The 26,696-nt window shown below is 41.5% G+C and overlaps 1 protein-coding gene and 1 long non-coding RNA gene across 4 annotated transcripts in view; one reads left to right on the top strand and one right to left on the bottom strand.

Moving 5' to 3' along the window:
• The window catches only part of LOC126241704 (scoloptoxin SSD14-like), a 588,477-nt gene that overhangs the window by 271,207 nt on the left and 290,574 nt on the right, over window positions 1-26,696 (bottom strand). The window lies entirely within an intron of this gene.
• Window positions 1,753-24,890, top strand: LOC126241761 (uncharacterized). 2 transcript variants are annotated; one of them, XR_007545369.1, is made up of 3 exons: window positions 1,753-1,915; window positions 23,937-24,112; window positions 24,520-24,890. It is a non-coding gene; the product is annotated as an uncharacterized LOC126241761 (long non-coding RNA). The 2 variants fall into 2 exon arrangements; XR_007545370.1 differs by lacking the exon at window positions 1,753-1,915 and adding an exon at window positions 11,185-11,310.

Raw genomic sequence — 26,696 nt, forward strand, 5'->3', positions numbered from 1 at the left:
ATCATTCTGCAGAAACCAACAGCGTTTGCGTACATCTAAATCTACATGGTTACTCTGCAATTCACATTTAAGTGCCTGGCAGAGGGTTCATCGAACCATTTCCATACTACTACTCTACCATTCTACTCTCGAATGGCGCGTGGGAAAAAGGAACACCTAAATCTTTCCGTTCGAGCTCTGATTTCTCTTATTATGATGATCATTTTACCCTACGTAGGTGGGTGTCAAAATATTTACGCATTCGGAAGAGAAAGTTGGTGATTGAAATTTCGTAAGTAGATCTCGCCGCAAAGAAAACCGCCTTTGTTTCAGTGACTGCTACCCCAACTCGCGTATCATATCAGTGACACTCTCACCCCTATTGCGCGATAACACGAAACGAGCCGCCCTTCTTTGCACTTTTTCTATGTCCTCCGTCAATCCTACCTGGTAAGGATCCCACACCGCGTAACAATATTCCAGCAGAGGACGGACAAGTGTAATGTAGGCTGTCTCTTTAGTGGGTTTGTTGCATCTTGTAAGTGTTCTGCCAACAAAGCGCAGTCTATTTCGCCTCTATGTCTGTACATAAGGAACTCGTATATAAAACAAAGTAAACAGTCACTTCATGTTCTACACTGCATAAGCAAATAAAAAAAATATTCTACATCATCAGAAATATATCAATGAAGTACAAGGTAGTAAAAGAAACGAGAAAAAATTATATCTCGTTATTAGTCATGTCATCACAAAATCCATACTGCCTACTGGCGTTGCTACTTTTCGATGGGCAACCGAATCATCTGCCAACTGACGTAAAGAACTCTGACGCTTTAAGAAGAAACCAGGCCAAACATCGCTCCGCGGGTGCGAGCGCTCCTGCATAGCGCTCCGGGCGCAGTGGTGAATGGGGCTGAGGGGTGAGGGGAAAATGAAGGCTGCAGCCGGGCGCCGCCAGAGCAAAGCAGTAGCCTCGTCAGACTCCAAGCGCCTTGCTGACGGTACTATTGTTAAATCTGATTTACGTTCTGCATTCGGAATACTACGAGGTCTCTATACTTGTCGAAAGAAGGAAGAAGGAAGAAGGAAAAGTGGAGAAGTTACGTCGCTCAATGGCGGATGAGAATCGCCTTATTTTTTGTATCGTTTAAAGGCCACCCAGAGAGCTCGTAACATTGAGCTGGAAAAACACTTATTGGAACGTCATTGCAAACCCAGCCACAAAGGCAATGTGATGCGTTTTTCTGATGAACGAGAGAGTACATGTTGGTTGAACAGAAGGCGGTCATTAGGGAAAAAGCTGAGTTAACAGCTGGTATAGTTATGACAAAATCTTTTATAGTCGACATCACCAATTATTTGATTTCATGAAATGTCTTATGCACGGGAGGATCATGTCGTAATAGATATGGCGGAGAAGATTTCTGCTATTAACAAAATTATTCCTGTGGAAAAATCGGCTTCAAACTCACGACGTGGAACATTTCCATTAACTTAAGGCAGTCATTTGTGGCCCAGACATGACTATTTTCAAGTAATTGAAGCGTTTCATTACGAGTTCTCAAAGAGATTGCAAAACATTGCACGATTTAAGTCAGATTTCCATTTATTTGTCAGACTGATCTTGTTTTTGGCTGCTAGTGTGGCCAGTCACTTCAAGCTTTAGCCGATGTATGTTGAAAGGTGGCTACACTGAGCCACAGCGCCAGAAATTGCGCCAAAGAGTGTTATTCATCCGCCTCCACTGGCAGTTCTTATCGAGAAGTCGTAGTAGGCAGTGCTTGTTGAGATGTAGCAGTGGTGAGTCGTAGTTGAGAAGTTGCGGTAGTGAGTGCTTGTTCAGAATTTGTAGTATTGTTTTGATGGGCTAGACACCAGATGTTATTGGATTGGGAGGCTGTAATGATCAGTGTGCTTTTCGTCAATATATATGAAGGTAAAAAAATTCCGTTTTTTTATTATTTCAATGTCTTAAACAATAATGCCTCTTGGTCACAGGTTCAGTCAACAAAGCATCTGGCTCGTGTTCTTTTATTAGACTGCATTTCTGGTTTCTATGTGCAATTATAGTATTTCTGGTTTTTTTTCATTACTTCAGTATAAATGGTGTTTAAAATATCTGGTCTTATTGAGGAAGAACCGTGCCAGATGTGTACGTTGAATCACACTTCCACATACAGAACAGCGACACTTGTGCCTTGTTGTTTCGTAGGTTTTATAGTTGCTGGGGACTTATTAATTAATTGTGTTAACGGAAGTTTTCTTTCGTTCTTTGTTATGCTATGCAGACAGATTGCGGAGTAATACTAGTCAGGGCCAACCGGTTACGAGACTGCGTAACCGGACAGTCAGCTACTAATAACTTAAAAAGTATTTGCATTCATTATAGATAATTAAGCCCGCATGCACGTGGCGACCGCTGCTTCGGATCGTCCCTTGGAATTCTTCTGATTGTAAAAATAGCAGACAGTAGTATTGTTGTAGTAATTTGTAGTTTAGTAATTGTAGTCCGCAGCTCGTGGTCTTGCGGTAGCGTTCTCGCTTCCTGCGCACGGGGTCCCGGGTTCGATTCCCGGCGGGGTCAGGGATTTTTCTCTGCCTCGTGATGACGGTGTTGTGTGTTCATAATCATTTCATCATCATTGACTCGCAAGTCGCCGAAGTGGCGTCAACTAAAAAGGACTTGCAATACGGCGGCCGAACTTCCCCGCATGGGGCCTCCCGGCCAAGACAGCCATTCGATCATTTTGTAGTCTATATTGCACGTGTAGATTTGGTAACTGAACATTTGTAGTTGTCTTGTCATTCTTTTAATGGTATTTTGGCAGAATTTAATTTTTGATGTCTAGTATACCCGTTTGACCATTTTGTGCAATTATGAAGATTTCAATTGTTCGTTAATCGTGTTTGTCGGGAAGTATTTCGTGTGAATGGTATTGTTGGAGATAAAGTGTCATATTGTGTTTATTTTTCATATAGTGACGAGTTTTGTATGTTTTGTAAATGATTACGCGATCGATGAAACAGGCAAAAATGATGGATAGTGAGAATGACGAAATTGTTAACATGGCGAACTCGCCAACACAGGAGAACAGTATGATGAATAATGAAGTTGAAAACAATTTAATAAGTCAGGAAAATAGTCCGGAACTAATTCAAAATTTTTCACAATCAAAAAATTTTCAGAATACGAGATTAACGACAGAAGACTCTGGACTAGTATCGAACACAGATAGCTTTATGGCTATGACGAAGGAAGTTAGTTTTGCGGGAAATGTTAGGGGCGAAAAGAATTTCGAACCAGTTAATATGGAGCATTTGATGGGTGCTATATTAAATTTGGGATCACGAATGGAAACACGGTTAGACTCACAAATAGGGACAATTAAAACTGAGATAGGAACAATGGAAACACTGTTAGACTCACAAATAGGAACAATTAAAACAGATAGGAACAATTAAAACAGATAGGAACAATTAAAACTGAGATGGGAACAATGGAAACACGGTTAGACTCACGAATAGGGACATGTTTCAAAAACATGAAAGATGAATTAAAGAAAGAAATTAGAGAAGTACAACCGATTTTGAATTCTCAAAATAATAGATTATTTACAGCAGAGATTAGACAAAAGGAACAGGATAGAGAACAGGAAGAAAGATCGCGTGATAGTACAAAAATTTTCAGAGTTAAATTTACAACGTGCACACGATAAGGAAGAAATATTTGAGAGAATCGAGGAATCCGTACCAAATGACAGAATAAATAACCTAACACAACAATATGAACAGTTAACTACTAAATGTGTCAATACTGAAACCAGAGTCGCGACACTTACGGAAGACGTAAATAAACAGAAAGAAAAAATAGGAGACTTATCGGAAAGAGTTGAGGAGATTTCAGATAAATTGACATGTCTTAGTTTAAATGGGGACAGAGATTCAGATGATACAGCACCATTGCCATTTGTAGAAACCGAAGAGTACCAGAACATAAATAAGCATGTTGAAAATCAGGGAAAATTTAATGAACGCGTCAAAAGGGAATTTGAGGCATTACGAAAGCAAGTCAAACAAATTGAAGGCGAAATCGTAGGAAAAGACAGCAGAAGAAATTTAGAATCACAGATAGCAGAGGGGTTTGAAGAAAATAATTTGTTTCATTTACGGGATGCAACAAGAGAGCGCCAGGCGCGCTAACGTGACAATAATCGACATTGGGACTGGGACAGACGCGGTAGGTCTTTGTCGCCACGAGGCGAAAACTTTGACTAAACACTTCTTAACTGTTCGGAAATTTAAGATCTTTCGCAATTCTAAGAACGACATACATCCATGTTCATGATCAATTTATGTACGCACTTCCACCAAATTGGCCACTAAGTCACAAACTGGAATTTGTGTGTAGATATTTAGAAAATGAACCGGCGACGCGGATGCGCGCACTTATTAGAGATTGTAATAATTTAAATGATTTTTATCATGCATTTCTATCGGCATATTGGTCCGAAAACACGCAAGACAGAGTCAAACATAGTCTTATTATGCAGCGTAATTTTAAACAGTCTGAGTTCCGCACGCCAGCAGAATACTTTGAAGACATGATTCGAAAGAATCAGTTCCTTTCCAACCCTTATAGCCCGACTGAATTATTTCGCATTTGTTTAACTAAGCTGCCACAATCCATAAGACAAATTGCTTTAGCCGGAAGATGTAAAGACGACATTGAGACTTTTAAGACTTTGCTACAAGAACTTGAGTATGACAACGAGGACGGGACTTCTTGTAATTTTTTTCAATAACTGTAATCACAATAGATTTTCAGAGAGAAGGGATAATGATCGGAACGGACGTTATATGGGTAATTTTGAGAATGAAAGACGAAACAGACAGGACAATAGATACCAGCCTTATGACAATAACAGACGTTCTAACAGAAATTACACAGACAATTATAATAACGGAAATTCCTACCGGAATGATCAATCATACGGAAACAGTAATCGCTATCATCAAGACAGAAATTATTCATACAATAATAGAAATTCTTACTACAGAAATAACCAGGGTAGTAGATACAACAATAATTTCAGAAGTGACAGTCGAAATTACACAAGAAGTAGTCATGCAGATAGCCAGGAAAATAGAAATTTTAATAACAGACGCAACCAAGAATTTACATGTAACAGACAGGAGGGACCTAATTGGCATCCTCCGCGTGACAGAAATTCCGAGAGACAAGTGCAAATCGTAGAAATTGATCCGCGAAATGACGCGAATAATCAGAGTCCTCAGGGGATTCACTACGCTAAGTGAATATGTGCCGTAGCGTGCACAGGGCCCCGAGCTGTAGTAGTGCTATTTCCCTTTTAGTTTTCTGCACTGCTGCCTACTCTTTTACTATTCTTTGCATCTATCAAAACTACTCTTCGACTATCAATCTATCTAGAGAGTCGGTAAATAATAACCGGATATGACTAATTTACCCAAAAGAGATTTCGGAAACTACCGTTTGGACTTACTGTATCTTCAGCAGCATTCATTCGTAGTTTAAACGAAATTTTACATGTTTATATTCGTAATAATATTGCTTCATATGTTGACGATATTCTTATTGCTAAACGTTCTTGGAGTGAGCACAACAAAATTTTGGATTCATTATTACGTATTTTTGCAAGAGTTGGCATTACAGTGAACTTGGAAAAATCTGAATTTGGTCGTTCTCAGGTGAAATTTCTTGGTCATATTTCTACAGAAGGTATTCTTCCTGATCCAGAGAAACTAGACGCTATTCGTAATTATGCTGTTCCTACTACAAAACGTGATGTTCGTAGATTCCTTGTTGTCTGTAATTTTCTTAGACGCTTTGTTCGATTGGACAATTTGGCCACACCTCGTTTATGTGAACTATCTGGAAAGAATTCTAATTGGTGTTGGGATGAGGAAGCTCAATCAGAATTTGAACAACTTCGTGATGCTTTAGTTGCTGCTCCACTTCTTTCACACCCGGATTTATCTAAAGATTTTTCTTTGGCGACGGACTCATCATACAAAGGCCTAGGTGCACATTTATTTCAAGAGATAGAAGAAAACGGCGTTGTAATACAGAAAACTATTGCATTTGGAAGTCGTGTTCTCTCTAAATCAGAAAAGAATTATTCGATTACGGAACTTTAAGCCTTGGCTGTTGTTTGGGCCTTCACAAAATTTCGCATATTTTTGTATGGCAGACATACTAAGGTTTACACCGATCATCGAGCTCTGGAATTTTTTGTCAACAAAATTAACTCATGGAAGATTGTCACGATGGGCGCTGTATCTACAGGAATTTGATTTTAGTATTGTTTACATACAGGGATCTTCAAATATTATTGCTGATGCTTTATCACGTGCACCTATGGGTTTGAAACAAAGTGCTGAATAGGACTGCAAAGAAAACAATTATTGTTTGATGTATATTCAAGGTGTTGCGTTTGAAAATTTTATTTCGTCTTCGCTCCAGGACATCGCTAAGGAGCAAAATAAGGATCCAATCTGGAAGGACATTAAGGAGAAGTGGAGGAGAAAGGAAAGCTTAGCGATTAGACAGTATTATTTAGTTCGCAATGATATTCTTTTTAAACGAAAATCGGTCGACAACTCTGTTTGGTGGGGTTTGAGTGGGTCAATAAATTGATTTGGTACACACATTTCAGTTATGCACACTTTGGTCCCAGAAAATGCTTTCATAAATTACGAGAAAATTGCTACTTCAGTAATATGGAAAAACGTATTCGATCTGTTCTTGCCAAATGTAAATTATGTCAAAAGGCTAAGCCGCCAACTATTTCTCACAGAGCACAGTTGTTTCCTATCATTCCAGCGAAATTAAAGGACATGGCTGCAGTCGATTTGTTCGGTCCAGTGGTTAGTTCTACTAATGGTTTTGCGTACATTTTGGTAGCAGTGGAATTGACATCAAAATATGTGTGTTTTACACCTTTACGCAAAGCAACAGCTCATTCAGTATCTAACGCTTTCATCAAACATTTTCTTAAAGAAGTGGGTCATGTTGATAAGGCTATATCAGATAATGGATCACAGTTTCGCTCTAAAATTTGGCTTCGTACTCTACGGCGTCGTAAGATTAAACCAAATTTCATTTCACTTTTTCACCCTCAATCTAACGCTTCAGAGAGATGGATAAAGGAAATCAATAAATTGTGTCGACTTTGTCATCAGAATCACAGAACGTGGGATCAGTGTCTTCATATTTTTCAAAACATTCTGAATGAACTCCCTAATGATTCAACTTCTTTACCGCCTATATTGATATTAAAAAATAAAGCACCGACAAATCGCATTTCTGAAGTCGTTCCTTTTCCGCCTTCACGAAAACTGCGGCATTCTGGTCAACCTGGTTCTACGAAATATTGCATCTGCGGCTGCTAGAAGAGAGAAATCAGCTAAACGTCCTGGTCGTTTAAAAATCTTGTCAGTTGGTCAAAAGGTGTTAATTAAGTCTCATCGTTTGTCTCACAAAGGAAAAGGCTTGTGTCGCAAATTTTTTCTGCTTTATAACGGTCCATATAGGATTCGCAAAATTATTCATGCTAACACTGTCGAAGTAGAAACTCTTAAATCTCGGCGCTCTAAGGGAATACATCACATATCGAACGTTAAAATTTTTGTGGAATGACACTTTTGAGAAACTGACAGTTACACGTAAACATACGGAAAGTACAAGGAAACCGCGCCGTGTTCCGGCGGCGGTACACACTCAAAGCAACAGTCAAGTCTGCGCGCCGCACAAGGCAGTCGTCGATCGCAAACAATTACTTCCTACGTCACGCGTACCTACAGCTGATCGAGCGCTCAGTGCGAATGCACTGACAGCCGTAAATAAATACACAGTGTAATTTCTCCGAATAAATTCAGTATAAAGCTATAGTGACTTGATAAATTATGTTATTAACGTTCAGTATTTTTCAGGATACGGTTGTATAAAATATTTAAGACCTTCAGGTAAATTCTGTGTGTGTCCGACGTTAAGAGGACTTGCTAACGAGAAAATTTTCAGGAAGAATGTAATTTCGAAGAAGAAACTAATGAATTAAAAAGGTAACTATTAACTGAGTTTATTTTTCAGGTAACATATTTCCACTTAGGTACGTACTTTAGACGTAATTTGCTGCTCGCGATTACGTGATTTATACTTTGTGTTTACTGATTTTGACAATGATTGATTAATGAACAGGGTTGTTACTTGTGTTTATTATGCATCGCTTGGCTGCTGTGCTTTTTTTACTAATGTCATATTTTTCTATTTTGTGCCTGCTGTGCTTATTTATTTAAATTTTAATTGGCACCTGATTAATTCTGCTGATGTGGTTATGTATGTAGGTTATACTTTGTGATTTATCTGCTTGCGCCTTCATGTTTACTTATTAAGATTACATATGAACATTTATTTGCTTATGCTGAAATGATGCTAATGACCTGTTTATTATGTAAGATACATATTTGCTGCTTTGCGTATGGATTGCGTATTTACACATTTCTGTTTTGTTGTCATAAATACACTCTAATTTGGTATATAGAAATGCTGATATAAGGTGTACGAACATGGAGTTTAGGCCGCAGTATGATGTTAATTATAGATTGTTCGCTTGGCAGAGCCTCGTTATAGGGATTGTGCTACATCCACTTGTTGACATTCTGTTCTCCACTGGTATATTTACTCGCTATTGCATGTTTTGCTTACGCTCAGTGCCTTATATTTTTAAGATAAGAAAATGAACTGCTATAATTCGACGAACGACATTGGTACAAGAAACTTCATTGAAGTCACATGAGCTGGAGGTTTTATGGAAGCTGTATAAATTTATGTTACTAGGAAGGAAGCTAACGACATGACACACCAACACTAGGTTTAGACCATTGACAGTTATTACACTGCATTCTTCGTGAGCAATTGAAATAGTAAGTGACACTTGACACAAGAAATACTCCACACTGAAATATTACTATCATTCACACTCCGAACTCTTACTTACTTACTGAAAGTTATTCAAACTGAAGGCTGTTAGAGGTCATGTATGCATTTCTTTTATTTTATGATGGACAAGGTAACCAAAATGTATTTCATAATTCATAATGAGTAGAAGATTTGGGTCAGATTGATTACACAGAGGTTGTGTGTGGACATTGTGTCTTCGTATTGTATGGGATGATGAAGTTTGCACTAGAATTTTATCTGTACTTGTTCAAGGAGACTGACTAGAGGAAAGAGTTGTTATGGAAATGAAATATTGGCGATAAGGTTTATATGTGTCGACGTATTGAAGAGGTATTATTGAGGTATTGAGATTGTGTGAAGTTGATGATTAATGGAGTTTTGGTGGACAAGAGGTAAGGTAAATGATATTGATGATAAGGTTTATATGTATCGACGTAATAGGTATTATTGAAGTATTATGATTATGTGATGCTGATGATTATTGGAGTTTTGGTGGATAAGAGGTAAAGTAAGTGAGGAGCATATTTTTTTTTGTTGGTTTATATGGAACAAGGAGGATGAAGATAGCAGACTAGAACACTCAAGTGAAAAGAAGATTGTCCACACACGCACACACGCACACACGCACACACGCACACACGCACACACGCACACACGCACACACGCACACACGCACACACGCACACACGCACACACGCACACACGCACACACGCACACACGCACACACGCACACACGCACACACGCACACACGCACACACGCACACACGCACACACGCACACACGCACACACGCACACACGCACACACGCACACACGCACACACGCACACACGCACACACGCACACACGCACACACTTTGTTAAATCACTAAGCAGTATATACTTTTTTTGGAGAGAGGAAGTATTTGCATATCTTGGCACACTGACAGTTGTTCAGCAACCGTACATTTGATTTGGCTTCGCAAACATTGGTCTTGACATGATGACTACGACGTTGACTATTATTGACTGTTATACATTGCTGCCACTACTACTTGATACACAAGTTGAATATAAAATTTTGGACAGAATTGCATTTACACAGTTAACACTATTCAATTACACAGTAGTACTTAATGTGGATGAAGGATGAGTGAGTGTGTTTTGTGCGTTTTCCTTTCTTAATCCCAAATAATTGGTACCGACCTCTCCCCTAAATATTATTTTACTTATTTGTTGTGGCTTGCACTGACACCCATAAATATTATAGGTTTACTGTTATTTGTGTATTGTAATAGTTACTATGACAATTATCTGATATCATTTGTGTGTTTGTTATAATTTGTATGTTTAGTGTAAGAGCATTGATGATAATTTTGTAAAAGCAATTGTGTGTGCATTCAAACTGTTATTCGTGCTTATACATATCAACATTGGTGGGTGCCACTTGGAAATGTTTAATTTGTGCTAATGAACTCTGATTAACTGTCTGATTAGTGATAGTGAATATTATGGCCTGTTACCTGCACTTGCTCAACATTACTGGGTGCCACTGATGGACTGCATCTATTGAAATAATGTCACTTGTTGGTGTCTGCACCTGCTCAACATTGCTGGGTGCCACTGATGGAACTGTTTCTACTGAAATAATGTCACTCGTTGGTGTCTGCACCTGTTGACCATTGCTGGGTGCTACTGCTGGAACTGTCAACTACTTGTTTATTGAACTATGGAAAGCATTTTATGTGAATATTTGTATAAACTGATTTTTTTGTGTATTTACTGTTTGTGAAATGTTATGAGACTCTTACCTACACCTATTTGGCATTGTTGGTGCCATTGATTGAATAATACTTATGTAAACTATTATGTAAAATCATATGTATGAAAGCATTTGTATTCCTTACTGTATTTTATATATTAGGTTATTGAAGGGTCAGTGCAAAGCCAAAATTTATTTAGTGAAGTGATATTTACTTATTAATATTATCTTTTATTTTTGTCTGTATTTTTTTTGGACGAATTTGGTGGTATTTTCACCACCAATGCTGGCAAAAATACCATCAAATTCTGGCCCATGGAGGAGGGGCATATGAAAGGTGGCTACACTGAGCCACAGCGCCAGAGATTGCGCCAAAGAGTGTTATTCAGCCGCCTCCACTGGCAGTTCTTATCGAGAAGTCGTAGTAGGCAGTGCTTGTTGAGATGTAGCACTGGTGAGTCGTAGTTGAGAAGTTGCGGTAGTGAGTGCTTGTTCAGAATTTGTAGTATTGTTTTGATGGGCTAGACACCAGATGTTATTGGATTGGGAGGCTGTAATGATCAGAGTGTGCTTTTCGTCAATATGTATGAAGGTAGAAAAATTCCGTTTTTTATTATTTCAATGCCTTAAACAATAATGCCTCTTGGTCACAGGTTCAGTCAACAAAGCATCTGGCTCGTGTTCTTGTATTAGACTGCATTTCTGGTTTCTATGTGCAATTATAATATTTCTGGTTTTTTTAAATTACTTCAGTATAAATGGTGTTTAAAATATCTGGTCTTATTGAGGAAGAACCGTGCCAGATGTGTACGTTGAATCGCACTTCCACATACAGAACAGCGACACTTGTGCCTTTTTTCGTAGGTTTTATAGTTGCTGGGGACTTATTAATTAATTGTGTTAACGGAAGTTTTCTTTCGTTCTTTGTTGTTATGCTATGCAGTCAGATTGCGGAGTAATACTAGTCAGGGCCAACCGGTTACGAGACTGCGTAACCGGACAGTCAGCTACTAAAAACTTGAAAATTATTTGCATTATAAATAATTAAGCCCCCAAGCAATGTACAGTGTAGCATTTAGCTCAGCGACCTGTTGGTCCAATCCAGGAATTTAAGATTTTTATGAAATATTGCTCCAAGAGCAATATATCGACTGCACAGGTAAGCTAAAGTTATTTCAGTGTCTAGTTCAACACGCATGCGAACGTTATTTTTTCCTTTCATGAAACTGACAAAGTCCTACAAATGTTCGAGTTTAACAGATTTTAGCCTGTGTAACTCCATATGTTACTACTGTGAACTGTCGTTCCACATATGTTACATATTCGAAAATCGAAATGTGTATAAAACATAGTTAGAAGCCTGTTTCTTAAGCGTTTTTGTAGTTATCGTATAGCACTATCTGAAGTATTTATTTTATCAAGGTATCGAAGTTATAGCTTCGGCAGAAAAATAAAAAATCCAAAACAAACATGATAAAACACTTTTATAAAATGTATGCTACAATGTTCGCATCTTAGAAGTAGTTGCACTGTGTTGCTAACAAGTCTTAAGTTTTGCGCGTGTGTAGCTTCCGGCACGTAGCCGTCCATCTGCCACAGCTGCTCGGAATAGTGGAGTGGTGGGGGAAGTCTGGGTGCTGAGTAGACTCGGCTGCACTCGCGGAGTGCAAATCTTTGCCAGGCCTGCTTTAGGCACTTGCGTTTTCTAGATGGGCTTCACAATCGACAACTTTTGGCAATGTGGCGAGATTGAGGAAAGAGATGAGTGTTCGGGTCGCATTTGCGTCGTCGGAATTCATGCGTGCTGTAAGGTTATGTGAAACTGTATTCCTTTTCCCATTGCATTTTGCAAAATTAAAGCAATAACAGCTCTCGGTAGCAAAAATGAAGTCTTTTTACCTAGGTTTCGGCCACTACTAAGAGTGCCTTCATCAGAAATAAAACATTTGAACTGGCATGTTACGTATGAAATAAACACCAAGCGATAACTCTTTGCAACCCACTATGGGCTGCTCACACATGTCGACCTGTAGTAGCATCAGCCTGACTGATGCTAACGCAGCTCGACATATGTGAGCAACCCGTAGTGGCTTGCCTCTTACGTTTCTATTTTAAAATTTGGTGACTTATTTTTTGCGTGACATGTAAGTACTACGCCTTTTCTTTTTACATTGCTAGTCAGTACTTACACTTAAAATTGTTTTCCAAAAACTTTGTACTTATGTTATAGGCCAGTTTAAGTGTTTTACTTCTGATGAAGGCACTCTTAGGAGTGGCCGAACCTAGGTCCAAAAAACTTCATTTTTACAACAGAGGGCTGTTATTGCTTTAATTTTTCTTTGTAAAGGTCGCTGACGACGTAGCCATGTTTAAAACTTTAAGATTATTTCATTTTGCATTACAACTTGCTGTGGTTTAACGTTACGCCTTTGTTCTCTTAATATTAGAATACTTTGTGTTCTGTATCCATTTCTAACGTTATCATCCGTGAAGTGGCCTACAGGTTCTCTCACTCAGAAGGCAGCGTTTCAGAAGCATGTAACCTCAGTTTAAATGTACTTCGTGCTATGATGTTCGGCGGGAACTGTTTGAGCTAATTCTTTTATTTGTCCATTACGAATAGCCTTACGTATGTTTTTCCTCGAATATACAGCGTCATTCATAAGTTTGTGCCTCACCAATTTATTATATTGCACTTCTTCATTCGTTCACGAATTCCACCACGTGTCCTATATCTGTATGTGACTACTAAAGATTCGCTTTATAGAAGCGTGCTCCATTCAGTTCCTTTGAATTAATTCAGGGGTAACGGAGCGGAAATGCAAAGCGCTTGCAGTTATTGTTCATAAGAGTTTTACAGCATTACAGGTGAGACAACATGAAGCACTAATACGTGGCATACAGCGGTGGAAACGGCGTTATTGCAACTTATTTCTTCCATCTTCGTTGACTTATAGGTTCTTTAGCGTCACAGATCACAACTGACAGTTATTTCTCCTCGGCAAGTTGAACCTGTGACTATCAGCTTACACTTTAGCAGTATAGTACGATGTCTCCAATTCTTTCCAGTTTAAGTACCAACTGCTTTAGTTCCGAGTGACGTCTTCCTTCCTGAAACTTCCTGGCAGATTAAAACTGTGTGCCGGACCGAGACTCGAAGTCGGGACCTTTGCCTTTCGCGGGCATGTGCTCTATCGACTGAGCTACCCAAGCACGACTCACGACCCGTCTGCCAGGAAGTTTCGTATCAGCGCACACTCCGCTGTAGAGTGAAAATTTCATTGTAGTCTTCCTTCCTCTTCCTCAAGATCGACCTCTGTCACTTCTTCCGTTCTACTTGAAATAATTCATGTCAATATTCTGCAGTCATGGTTTATTAAATTGGTGGTTCGGCAGTATTCACACCTGTAATTGCTTGTGACATACCGCGTTTCACTTTTCTTCATTTCATTACCACGGAAGATATCAGCGATAAGTGCCACCTTAAAATATGCCTCTCACTTGCGAAGGACTCGTCTGACCTCTCATGATGCGCATTTCAAAGGAATTGCTGTCATATTGACTACTTAATGACTTGTACGTTCGATTAAGCCTATTGGGAGCCATCAAGGCCACTATAAGGTAGGAAATCAGAGACAATGCAGAGAGCAGTCAAAAGTGGTAGCATTTAGATTACCGGAGCTAAATAGTAACATTTGAGCCCTGCAAACTACAGACGATCTGGGCAGCTGTCCCAGGGGAGAAGTTTCACTTCAGAGGATTAAGTGGTAACTCCATCCATCGCGTAGGTGCTGTTGTGAGGCGCCACAGTAGAAGATGACCACGAAAAGGCACGTCTAAGTGAAGGCAGCAGGCTCGATACTTGCTCCTGAGAACTGGAGCGTCAGTAGTTTACACAGGTTGGAGTGTTACTACAGCAGCCCCATCCACAGGAGGGGGGTGAGCGGGGCCCAGTTGTTTCTGACCATAATAGTGACATGTAGTTTTCAGCTGAACGCTGTTGATACTAAACTTGGAGTTTAGTAATGTAAAATCAAAAATCACTGCTACGTACCCAGTAGGGGTACGGGAGGTATCTAACTGTAGTTGGAAAGAGGCGCCAAGAGTTGCAGAGCGACTCGCCAGATTGGCCGAAGCTTGTTAACTGGAATGGTGGGTCAACTACAGGAAGGGAGAAATACTAGGTGGAATCCAAAATTTTCGGGACTGGTGCTGCCATCTGGATATTAGGAGTAGTAGATATTTGCACCGGTAGGTTGCGAGAGCTGCATATCTGATGAGTCAGTGTGCAGAGTGGCATTTAGCTGGGAGGACGTGTGTGTCCACAGTGATTTCCATAATACTGTCTGGTGTGTAGCGATTTTACGATGGATCTGCGAACAGAACAGCGCGGGCGTATCAAATTCTGTGCGAATCTCGGGAAAAGTACTACGGAAACCCTTGCAATGATTCAACAAGTGTTTGGGGGACGGAGCATGCACGTACGACAAAGCAACAATCGTCCCAGTGGAAGAGCCGGCGCTCTCCAAGACCCAAAAAAGCGAGACAGGTGAAGAGCAAAGTGAAGCGCACGATCATCGTTTTCTCTGATACCAAGGGAATTGTTCACAAAGAATTCGTCCCACCCAACCAAACAGTGAATTCCGCGTACTACTGTGACGTTTTGCGACGGCTCCGTGAAAACGTGCGGCGGCGACGGTCCGAACTTTGGCGTCAAGGGAAGTGGCTGCTGCATCACGACAACGCGACCTCTCACACGTCCTTGCTCACTAGGACCTTTTTGGCATAAAACATGGCGGTTGTACCCCACCCACCGTATTCGCCGGATTTGGCACCTTGCGACTTCGCGATATTACCAGAAAGTTGAAAGGCCCTCGGTTCGACACTAGAGAGGATTCAAGAAGCATCGCTGGCGGTGATAAACACCCTCAAAGAACAAGACTTCCAGGAAACGTTTGACCAGTGGCAGAACAGCTGGGACCGGTGTGCACGTGTGGATGGGAATTACTTCGAATGTGATGCTGAGCATTGGTCCAAAGGTAACGTTTTCAACAGATGGCAGCACCAGTCCCGAAAATTTTGGACCTCGTAGTGCGTCGCCACGATTTTTAAAAACCCGTGTTTTTGCATTCAGAGGAAGCTCTCAGTAGATCGCTGGGGCGCCGACTCCGCGTCGCCCGTGGCTAGCCTCGGTACACTCCGACATGTCTGTTTTTCTCACTTCGCGTGCGCCTCTCAAGTTTGTATTTGATTTCAGACAATGACTTCTGTTGTGCAACCAATTGTCTCCTTCGATTTTTCTAAATTTTAGAAGTAGCCTTCAATGTAGTAGTCAATCTGATCGCAAATTAATAGTGCTTATCAGATTCCTAAATTCCAAACATCTCCTGCTGCAACCGATAGTCGAGTCCCAGAATCGGCACCTCTCCTAGGTGCCCTGTGACAGTGTCTGGTGCTGACCCATGTCACCATCCTGCCTCCACTCGGCATTTGTCTTTCTGCGCTCGGAAATTGCAGACCCACCTCAAACACCTCGACTTCCCCCTATCCTGTGTCAGGACACGACACTATCCTAAGCCGAGAAACTGGCTACTCTGAGGTTTCATGATAGTACGCAAACGCTTAAGCTATCCTTACCTTCAGAATGGTTCCGTGTAAAGATTTATCTTAAGTGCTTTCATCTTTAACTATATTTATGACAACTAACTGTTCCAGCCACGATTCACTGTGGCTCAATCTTGTTAAATGGAAAAGAAAAGAGAAAGCACACCTTTATAATATGTATGGGAATCTAATACAGGGTGTTTCAAAAATGACCGGTATATTTGAAACGGTAATAAAAACTAAACGAGCAGCGATAGAAATACACCGTTTGTTGCAATATGCTTGGGACAACAGTACATTTTCATTTTCAGGCAGACGAACTTTCGAAATTACAGTAGTTACAATTGTCAACAACAGATGGCGCTGCGGTCTGGGAAACCCTATAGTACGATATTTTCCACATATCCACCATGCGTAGCAATAATATGGCGTAGTCTCTGAATGAAATTACCCGAAACCTTTGACAACGTGTCTGGCGGAATGGCTTCACATGCAGATGAGATGTACTGCTTCAGCTGTTCAATTGTTTCTGGATTCTGGCGGTACACTTGGTCTTTCAAGTGTCCCCACAGAAAGAAGTCACAGGGGTACATGTCTGGCGAATAGGGAGGCCAATCCACGCCGCCTCCTGTATGTTTCGGATAGCCCAAAGCAATCACACGATCATCGAAATATTCATTCAGGAAATTAAAGACGTCGGCCGTGCGATGTGGCCGGGCACCATCTTGCATAAACCACGAGGTGTTCGCAGTGTCGTCTAAGGCAGTTTGTACCGCCACAAATTCACGAAGAATGTCCAGATAGCGTGATGCAGTAATCGTTTCGGATCTGAAAAATGGGCCAATGATTCCTTTGGAAGAAATGGCGGCCCAGACCAGTACTTTTTGAGGATGCAGGGACGATGGGACTGCAACATGGGGCTTTTCGGTTCCCCATATGCGCCAGTTCTGTTTATTGACGAAGCCATCCAGGTAAAAATAAGCTTCGTCAGTAAACCAAATGCTGCCCACATGCATATCGCCGTCATCAATCCTGTGCACTATATCGTTAGCGAATGTCTCTCGTGCAGCAATGGTAGCGGCGCTGAGGGGTTGCCGCGTTTGAATTTTGTATGGATAGAGGTGTAAACTCTGGCGCATGAGACAATACGTGGACGTTGGCGTCATTTGGACCGCAGCTGCAACACGGCGAACGGAAACCCGAGGCCGCTGTTGGATCACCTGCTGCACTAGCTGCGCGTTGCCCTCTGTGGTTGCCGTATGCGGTCGCCCTACCTTTCCAGCACGTTCATCCGTCACGTTCCCAGTCCGTTGAAATGTTTCAAACAGATCCTTTATTGTATCGCTTTTCGGTCCTTTGGTTACATTAAACCTCCGTTGAAAACTTCGTCTTGTTGCAACAACACTGTGTTCTAGGCATTGGAATTCCAACACCAGAAAAATCCTCTGTTCTAAGGAATAAACCATGTTGTCCACAGCACACTTGCACGTTGTGAACAGCACATGCTTACAGCAGAAAGACGACGTACAGAATGGCGCACCCACAGACTGCGTTGTCTTCTATATCTTTCACATCACTTGCAGCGCCATCTGTTGTTGAAAATTGTAACTACTGTAATTTCGAAAGTTTGTCCGCCTGAAAATGTACTGTTGTCCCAAGCATATTGCAACAAACGGTGTATTTCTATCGCTGCTCGTTTAGTTTTTATTGCCGTTTCAAATATACCGGTCATTTTTGAAACACCCTGTATATGTCCTATTCTTTTTTCCCTTGTCTCTGTCCATCTCCCCTCTCCCTCTCTGTCCATATTATCTCTCCCCTCCCCCCTCCTTTCTGTGTCTGCCTTCTCCCCCACACCCTCTCTGCCCTTGAGCCTTCTTTTTGTTACTGCAAATTCAGATTCTGTTGTAATATTTTAATCACAAGCCGAGAAACCATAAATACATCTTTCTCGTTAGCTAGATACACTGAGGCACCAAAGAAATTGGTATACGCAGGCGTATCCATATACAGAGATTTGTAAACAGGCAGAATACGGTGCTGAAGTCGGCAACGTCGGTATAAGACAACATGGGTCTGACGCAGTTGTTAGATCGGTTACTGCTGCCACAATGGCAGGTGATCAGAATTTAAGTGAGTTCGAATGTGGTGCTGTAATCGGCGCACGAGCAATAGGACACAGCAACTCCGAGGTAGCGACGAAATGGGGATTTTCCCGTACGACCATTTCACGGGTGTACCGTGAATATCAGGAATCTGATAAAAACATCGTATCTCCGACATCGCTGCGGCCGGAAAAAGATCCTGCAAGAACGGGACCAACGACGACTGAAGAGAATCGTTCAACGTGACAGAAATGCAACCCTTCCGCAAATTGCTGCAGACTTTAATGCTGGGCCGTCAAGTGTCAGCGTGCGAACGGTTCAACGAAACATAATCGATATGAGCTTTCGGAGCCATTGGCTCACTCGTGTACCCTTGATGACTGCACGACACAAAGCTTTACGCCTCACCTAGGCCTGTCAACACTGGGCTAATGAGGACTAAAAACATATTGCCTGGTGGAAACGAGTCTCGTTTCAAATTATATCGAGCGGATAGATGTGTACGAGTATGGAGACAACCTCATGAATCCATGGATCCTGCATGTCAGCAGCAGACTGTTCAAGCTGGTGGAGGTTCTGTAATGGAGTGTGGCGTGCGCAGTTGGATTGATATGGGACCCGTTACATGTATAGATATACATGTCTAGGTAACATCTACCTAAGCATCTGTTCATGTCTACTGTGCATTCCGACCGACTTTGGAAATTCCAGCACGACAATGCGACACCCCACACTTCCGGAATTGCTACAGAATGGCTCCAGTAACACACTGCTGAGTTTAAAAACTTCCGCTGGTCACCAAACTCCACAGACAAGAACACTGCTGAGCACGTCCAGCATGTCTTGCAATGTAATGTTCAGAAAAAATCTCCACCCTGTCGTACTCTTGCCGGTTTGTGGACAGCCCTGCAGGATTCATTGTGTCAGTTTCCTCCAGCACTATTTCAGGCGTTAGTCGAGTCCATGCCACGTCGTGTTGCGGCACTTCTGAGTGCTCGCGGAGGCCCTGCAAGATATTAGGCCGGTGTACCGTTTTTTCTGGCTCTTCAGTGTATATATCCAAAAGTTTGTTACAGTAACGTGTAAAAATGTGAAGTCGGCCAAGAACGTATCGAGATTTTTAGTAATAACTCTCTTTTATACACATTTATCTATTACAAGTATTAAAAATAGTTATAGTATATAAGAACTCGCACATTTTCGAATGCAACATTGTGTCAAAATTTCAAAGTAACCTTTGAAGAACTATCGGAAAATTAAGATTATTAACAAACAAAAATTTTCATTTTCATTCATATAGATTAAGTGTCTTCATTACGGAATTATCCAGAGAAACATAAAAGCACAGTCACATAAATCGCAGGATATTTTGCTAAAACGTTTTGACGTATTCGTTCAATATTATACACTTGCAGAAAATAATATCAGGCAGAACTGGAGAATAACTCAATGGTGCCAGTATTCCGCAGATGTGTTGTAGCTTGCCCTCAGGTCAGCGCCCGAGAGTCCAGAAAGACCGATAGACAGCTGTTCAGATAACGACACGTGTGCCATACAGTTATAGGCCGACCCAGGAATTTTTCCTGCTGCTGGACCAGCTGAAACTGCCGTATTCGCAGAATTGTTTGGCAGCTTTGTATCATCGACTTACTTCCTTGTCTGGCACAGAATTATCCGGCTAAATTCACTTTGTTTTTGTCATTTCGGCGAAATATTCTGAACAGTTCTTACGTAAGATGTGACATTTTTTATTCTCTCTCTCTCTCTTTCTCTCTCTCTCTCAATACGAGTGATTGCTTCTCAGTGCCATCTCGCTGTTAGTGTGTAAAGGTGCTCATTTCCTCAGGTTAATGCAACTATAGCCATACTTTCGAAACTTGCTGAGTAGTTAGCATACTTCATACCAGTTGTTTGTTTCTTCCTTCCCTCCCTCCTTCCTTCTCTAATATTAGTGAAAACGATCACAACGAAATTTAATAATCTTAATAACGCTTCGTGCTTAATTTGTTGTAGAATAAACAAGTACCATTTGAAAATCATCAGCCCTCTACTAGAATGTCACAACGTAGAATTATTACTATACTGCTATTATTAATTTGTTTATGAGAGCTGGTTTGTTGCACATGGTGGACCTTTAAGGAAGGAAGCATGGGATGTTCACCAGAGAATACCTGATTATAACTAGTTTTACTTGGAATCTAACAGCTGGATCAAATTATGGTTCCTCAATATTACTGTTTTATATTTAACATCTATCTGAGTTTAAATCTATCCGCTTCACTCAGATGTATATCAGTGAGATTATTCTTGGGTAAATTGCGTAAATGTAGAGAGAAAGAGAGAGAGAGAGAGAGAGAGAGAGAGAAAGAGAGAGAGAGAACGTGTGTGCGCGCGCGCATGTGTTCCTGCAGTTTTATCAGAGCCCATTTACTTTGTTTTTGCTTTTTATAGATATATTCTTACACGTCTGCCCTGCCTTAACCACATGCCACTTTATAGATTTTTTTGTTAAGTTGAAGTTTTTTTCGCGTAGATTTGCCTGAGTTCATTATTTAACCAAGATATTTGTGCTACTAGAGAATCACAACTTTAGCCGAATGAAATTTTCGTGAAATAAAATGACACTGATTAGTGAATTTAAAAATATTTTTTGTCCTGTGGAGTTAGGCGAGGGTCTTTAGGTATGTGTTTTGATTTGCGATGTAAATGCCTGACAGGCAGTAATAATTAACAGCTGAAACCGTTCTTCCCCAGTTGATACTTGTTATTGTTTGCTTTGTTTTAGGGCGCAAAAAACAACTGAGGTCATACGCGCCCAAGTCAAAACTATAGAACGCAAACACAGAGACAAGGGAAACGACTACATGTCAGTACCAATGGAAAGAATAGGAGACATCGAAACAAGGCACATGGAAGAGAGACTAAAACACACCATAGAAAAATGGAGATCCAAAACTGAAAATTAAATGACCTTCACCATATTCCTTCGGCCGATAGAAAGTAGAACGCGGGCGATAGCCCGCGCGTCATTTGCTAAAACAGCTGATAAATCAGATGGCAAACCCAAGATGGAACACAAATTAGTAAAAAAAGGGCATTCCAGCATGTAGTGGCGGACAGTTAAAATTTTGGCGCAATGCGTACAAAGTGGTAGGGCAGCGCCACTGAGCAAATGACGATGGCTAAATAGGCAGTGCCCATTACGCAGCCGAGTTAAGGCTATACTTCAGTTATGTATATTATGTAGATAAGATCTAATGTTATCTTTCCTAGTGGAACATAGCCTCAAATAGACCTAAAATCTAAACTAATAAAAAAAATTTCAGCAAGTTAACAGTGTCAGTTAAAATTTTCAAGTGTAGAACGTGATGCATTCGTATCCCCTCAAGATGGTGTGAAGTGAACCATTATTGAAAAACTTATAGAAAGTCAGGTGATGATACTTCTTTCGTCGTACCCGCCGTTTCTTTAACGTTTGCGGTATTTAGCACAGAATATTAAGCACTTGACGTAAAGAAACAACTGAAAGAGTTTAAAACATTCCAAGTTCTATGTCCTGATGCAATCTCAATTCTGTTTTAGAACAAGTATTCTGCGGCATTGTCCCTTACTTAGCTAGGGTTTATAGTGCATCTCTCGCCCAGCACGAAGTCCCCAAGCGACAGGGGGAAAGAAGCGCAGGTGACTACTGTATACATGAAGGGTAAAAGAACGAATCCACGAAATTACAGACGAATGTCCTTTATGTCGGTTTGCTGCAGAATTCTTGACTATATTCTCTGAATATAATCAATTTCCTTGAGCTCCAAAAGCTTCTGTCTTCGAATCTGAGCCGTGGGGGCTCAGTTTGCTGGCCTAACTACCTCTGGCACCGGTATCGTTAGTCTTCTCCCTTGTGACTTATCATCGCTCTCCTGGTTGAGGCGTAGAGGCTCGGAGCGGCGGGGTGAGTTGTGAACGGCACGTGACGGAAGGAGGGGGCTGGAGCAGCAGAGCCTGGAGGTGGGGGTTGGTTTGAGGCGATTTGGGTTTGACAACGCATGTACCCAGCCGGATCGCCGAGAGACTTGTCGAATGTTGGGCAGCCGCTGAAGGTGACCAAGGTCGTGCTCTGGAGCTCTGGTGAAGAGGAATTAAAAGGATAATTCACGGTGGGGAGACTGCACCGTAACATCTACATCTACATCTACATGGTTACTCTGCAATTTACACTTAAGTGCCTGGCAGAGGGTTCATCGAACTATTTTCATACTACTACTCTACCATTCCACTCACGAATGGCGCGTGGGAGAAAGGAACACCTAAATCTTTCCGTTCGATCTCTGATTTCTCGTATTTTATTATGATCATCATTTCTCCCTACGTAGGCGGGTGTCAACAAACTATTTTCGCATTCGGAAGAGAAAGTTGGTGGTTGAAATTTCAAATAGATCTCGTCGCAAAGAAAACCGCCTTCGTTTCGGCGACTGCCACCCCAATTCGCGTATATCATATCAGTGATACTGTCACCCCTATTGCGCGTTAACACGAAACGATCTGCCCTTCTTTGCACTTTTTCGATGTTCTCCGTCAATCCTACCTGGTAAGGATCCCATACCGCGCAGCAATATTCCAGCAGATGACGGACAAGTGTAATGTAGGCTGTCGCTTTAGTGGGTTTGTCGCATCTTCTAAGTGTTCTGCCAACAAAGCGCAGTCTGTTTCGCCTTCCCCACAATATTATTCATGTGGTCTTTCGATTTAAGTTGTTCGTAATTGTAATTCCTAGGTATTTAGTCGAATTGACAGCCCTTAGATTCGTGCGATTCATCGTATACCCAAAATTTATCGGATTTCTTTTAGTACCCATGTGGATGACGTCGCACTTCTTTGTTTAGTGCCAATTGCCACTTTCACACCATACAGAAATACTCTAGATAATTTTGTAATTGGAATTGATCGTCTGATGATTTTACTTGACGGTAAAATACAGCATCATCTGCAAACAATCTACGGGGCCTGCTCAGGTTATCACTTACATCATTTATATAAATCGGGAATAGCAGAGGACCTATGACACTATCTTGGGGAACGCCAGATATCGCTTCTGTTCTACTCGATGATTTACCGTCTTATCACTACGAACTGTGAACTGTGACCTCTCAGAGGAAATCACGATACCAGTCACACAACTGAGACTATACTCCATATGCACGCAATTTGATTAATAGTCGCTTGTGAGGAACGGTATCAAAAGCCTTCTGGAAATCCAGGAATATGGAATCAATCAGATCCCTTGTCGACAGCACTGCATGCTCTGAAAGGAACTTGATTGGTATACCATCAGGACCGGAAGACTTTCCTTTCTTAAGTGATTTGTTTCGCAACACCTAAGATATCTTCTTATGTCACTCATGCTAACATACTTCCTATGGACATTCTGGCCCTGTACTTTTATTCTTTAAAGGAAAATTGGCGCAATGTTATTGCGTCGTGCTCAGTGAATAATATGTATTTGTTTGTTCTGCAGTGTGCCTTGGCTTGAGAGTGGCCAATGGTTGTCAGTGCGCCGTCTTTGAAGCCACGAGATTCTGTTAATTGGTAAACCGCTTGTGAGCAAATGCTTGGGGTGCGACGTTATTAACTGAAATGGTAACACCGGTCAGTGGCACTGTATCCCGTTGCAGTGGCATGGTGCTGTATCAGGTACTGGGTATGAATTTGGAATCTAATTGTGTATCAGTAAAGTGTATTCATTCTAATCTACGTCGTGTGCTTAAGTCATAATTGAATTACTTAGGGCTACTACTAAGTGAAATTTTCTGCCTTGCTTAAGGGTTTAACTGCAACGGCTCTTGTTTGTACCTGCGCCTTGTCAGTTATATGTACTCTCTTATCTTACCCAGACAGAGGCGTAAGTATTTATTGCGTACGACCAAATCCATTGTAGTTCTCTCCCTCAATCCTAACGAGTTTCCCTTCATCTGATTGAAAGTCTTGTGAAGGCGTGTATGTATATTAGTTTATTTAAGTCTGGCTTTAACTATTTGTTTTATCTAAGGTTACGAGTTGTATTTATCTTGCTAAAGCGAGTCTGATTTGCGAATGTATAGTCTGTTGCAGTTTGAGGGTGCTGCCTCACGTGTGATTTACGTTCACAGCTGATTACAAAAACGCGAGTCTACCTTGGTGTTGCAGCCGTGACTGGGCCGCTACCTTGGCGGCATACTGCCCAGCACCCGAGGTCTAAGTTATTGCCGCGGGAGCGCTTGGCCGCGTTGTCGGTCACACCCAGCAAAAGTTGAGTGTCTTGTTCCTTAGAGCTATACCTGGGTTGAGCGGCTGCCGCCAGGGTTTTAGGCTGTGGAGTTTGCGGAATTAACTCATGAACTTTTGTAGATTAAGATTCAAATTTCATTCTTACTGTTATAAACTCAGATGCTTTGTGTTTATTGAATACTGTTTTCTTTTGCATATATTGGTAAAATTCAGTCGTTTGTCACTATGTGTCACTAATTCTGATAGTTTTCATATTGTTGTTAATCTGGAATTTAATTGATTAGTATGTTTTTCTTATATAAATATTAATTTGGTGAAAACGACGAACCATCTGATGGGTCTCCCTTCCACGTGTTTATGTTTGATCCTTACCTACCATGTACCTGTTACCTGCCATGTTCTCACAAGATGTCCTGCGAAATATGGATGAAGAGCAACAGGCAGATTCCATATTTCTAGATTTCCGGAAAGCATTTAACACGGTGCCCCACAGCAGACTTAACGAAGGTACGGCCATACGTCACAGGTTCTCAGGTATGTGAGTGGCTCTAAGACTTCTTAAGCAATAGAACTCCGTACGTTGTCCTCGTACAAGGGTATCGTCAGGATTGCCCCAGGGAAGTGTGATAGAAAAAACGGTCCTATGTACAAAAATGATCCGGCGGACAGGGTGAGCAGCCATCTGCGGTTGTTTGCCGATGATGCCGTAGCGTACGGTGAGGTGTCGAAGACGAATGAATGTAGGAAGATGCAAGACAGACAAAATCTCGAGTTGGCGTGATGAATGTCAGCTAACCCTAAATGTGGGGAAAATTAAGTTATTCGGAAGAATAGGAAGAACAAACCTGTAATGTTCAGATACAGCATTAGTAGTGTCCTGCGTGACACAGTTCCGTCATTTAAATATCTGGGCGTAACGTTGCAAAGTAATATGAAATGGAATGATAATGTGACGATTATGGTAGGGAAGACGAATGGTCAATTCATTTCTGCTGCAAAGAAGGTTGCATATAGGACGCTAGTGACTTATTTTGGAGTACTGCACGAGTGTTTGGGATCCGTAATATTTCGGTTTAAAGGGGGACATCAAGGCAATTCAGAGGCGGGCTGCTAGATTTGTTACCGGTAGGTTTGAGCGACACGCAAGTGTTACGGAAATGCTTCGCGAACTCAAATGGGAATCCCTGGAGGGAAGGCGATGTTCTTGTCGAGGAAAATTGAGAAAATTTAGAGAACGGGCACTTTAAGCAGTCTGCGAAACGATTATACTGTCGCCAATGTAAATTTCGCCTAACGACCAAGAAGTTAAGATACGAGAAATCAGGGCTCATGCGTAGATTTTTAGACAGTCCTTTTTCCCCTCAGAGTGGAACAGGAAAGGAAGTGACTAGTAGTGGTACAGGGTACCCTCCACCACGCACCGTACGGTAGCTTGCGGGGAATAAACGCTACTGGCCATTAAAATTGCTACACCACGAAGATGACTTGTTACAGACGCGAAATTTAACAGACAGGAAGAAGATGCTGTGATATGCAAATGATTAGCTTTTCAGAGCATTCACACAAGGTTGGCGCCGGTGGGGACACCTACAGCATGCTGACGTGAGGAAAGTTTCCAACCGATTTCTCATACACAAACAGCAGTTGAACGGCGTTGCCTGGTGAAACGTCGTTGTGGTGTCTCGTGTAAGGTGGAGAAATGCGTACCATCACGTTTCCGACGTTGATAAAGGTCGGATTGTAGCCTATCGCGATTGCGGTTTATCGTATCGCGACATTGCCCCTCGCGTTGGTCGAGATCCAATGACTGTTGGCAGAATATGGAATCGTTGGGTTCAGGAGGGTAATACGGAACGCCGTGCTGGATCCCAACGGCCTCGTATTACTAGCAGTCGAGATGACAGGCATCTTATCCACATGGCTGTAACGGATCGTACAGCCACGTCTCGATCCCTGAGTCAACAGATGGGGACGTTTGCAAGACAACAACCATCTGTACGAACAGTTCGAC

This window comes from Schistocerca nitens, chromosome 1 (genome assembly GCF_023898315.1).
Source record: "Schistocerca nitens isolate TAMUIC-IGC-003100 chromosome 1, iqSchNite1.1, whole genome shotgun sequence".
Classification (NCBI taxonomy): Eukaryota; Metazoa; Arthropoda; class Insecta; order Orthoptera; family Acrididae; genus Schistocerca; species Schistocerca nitens.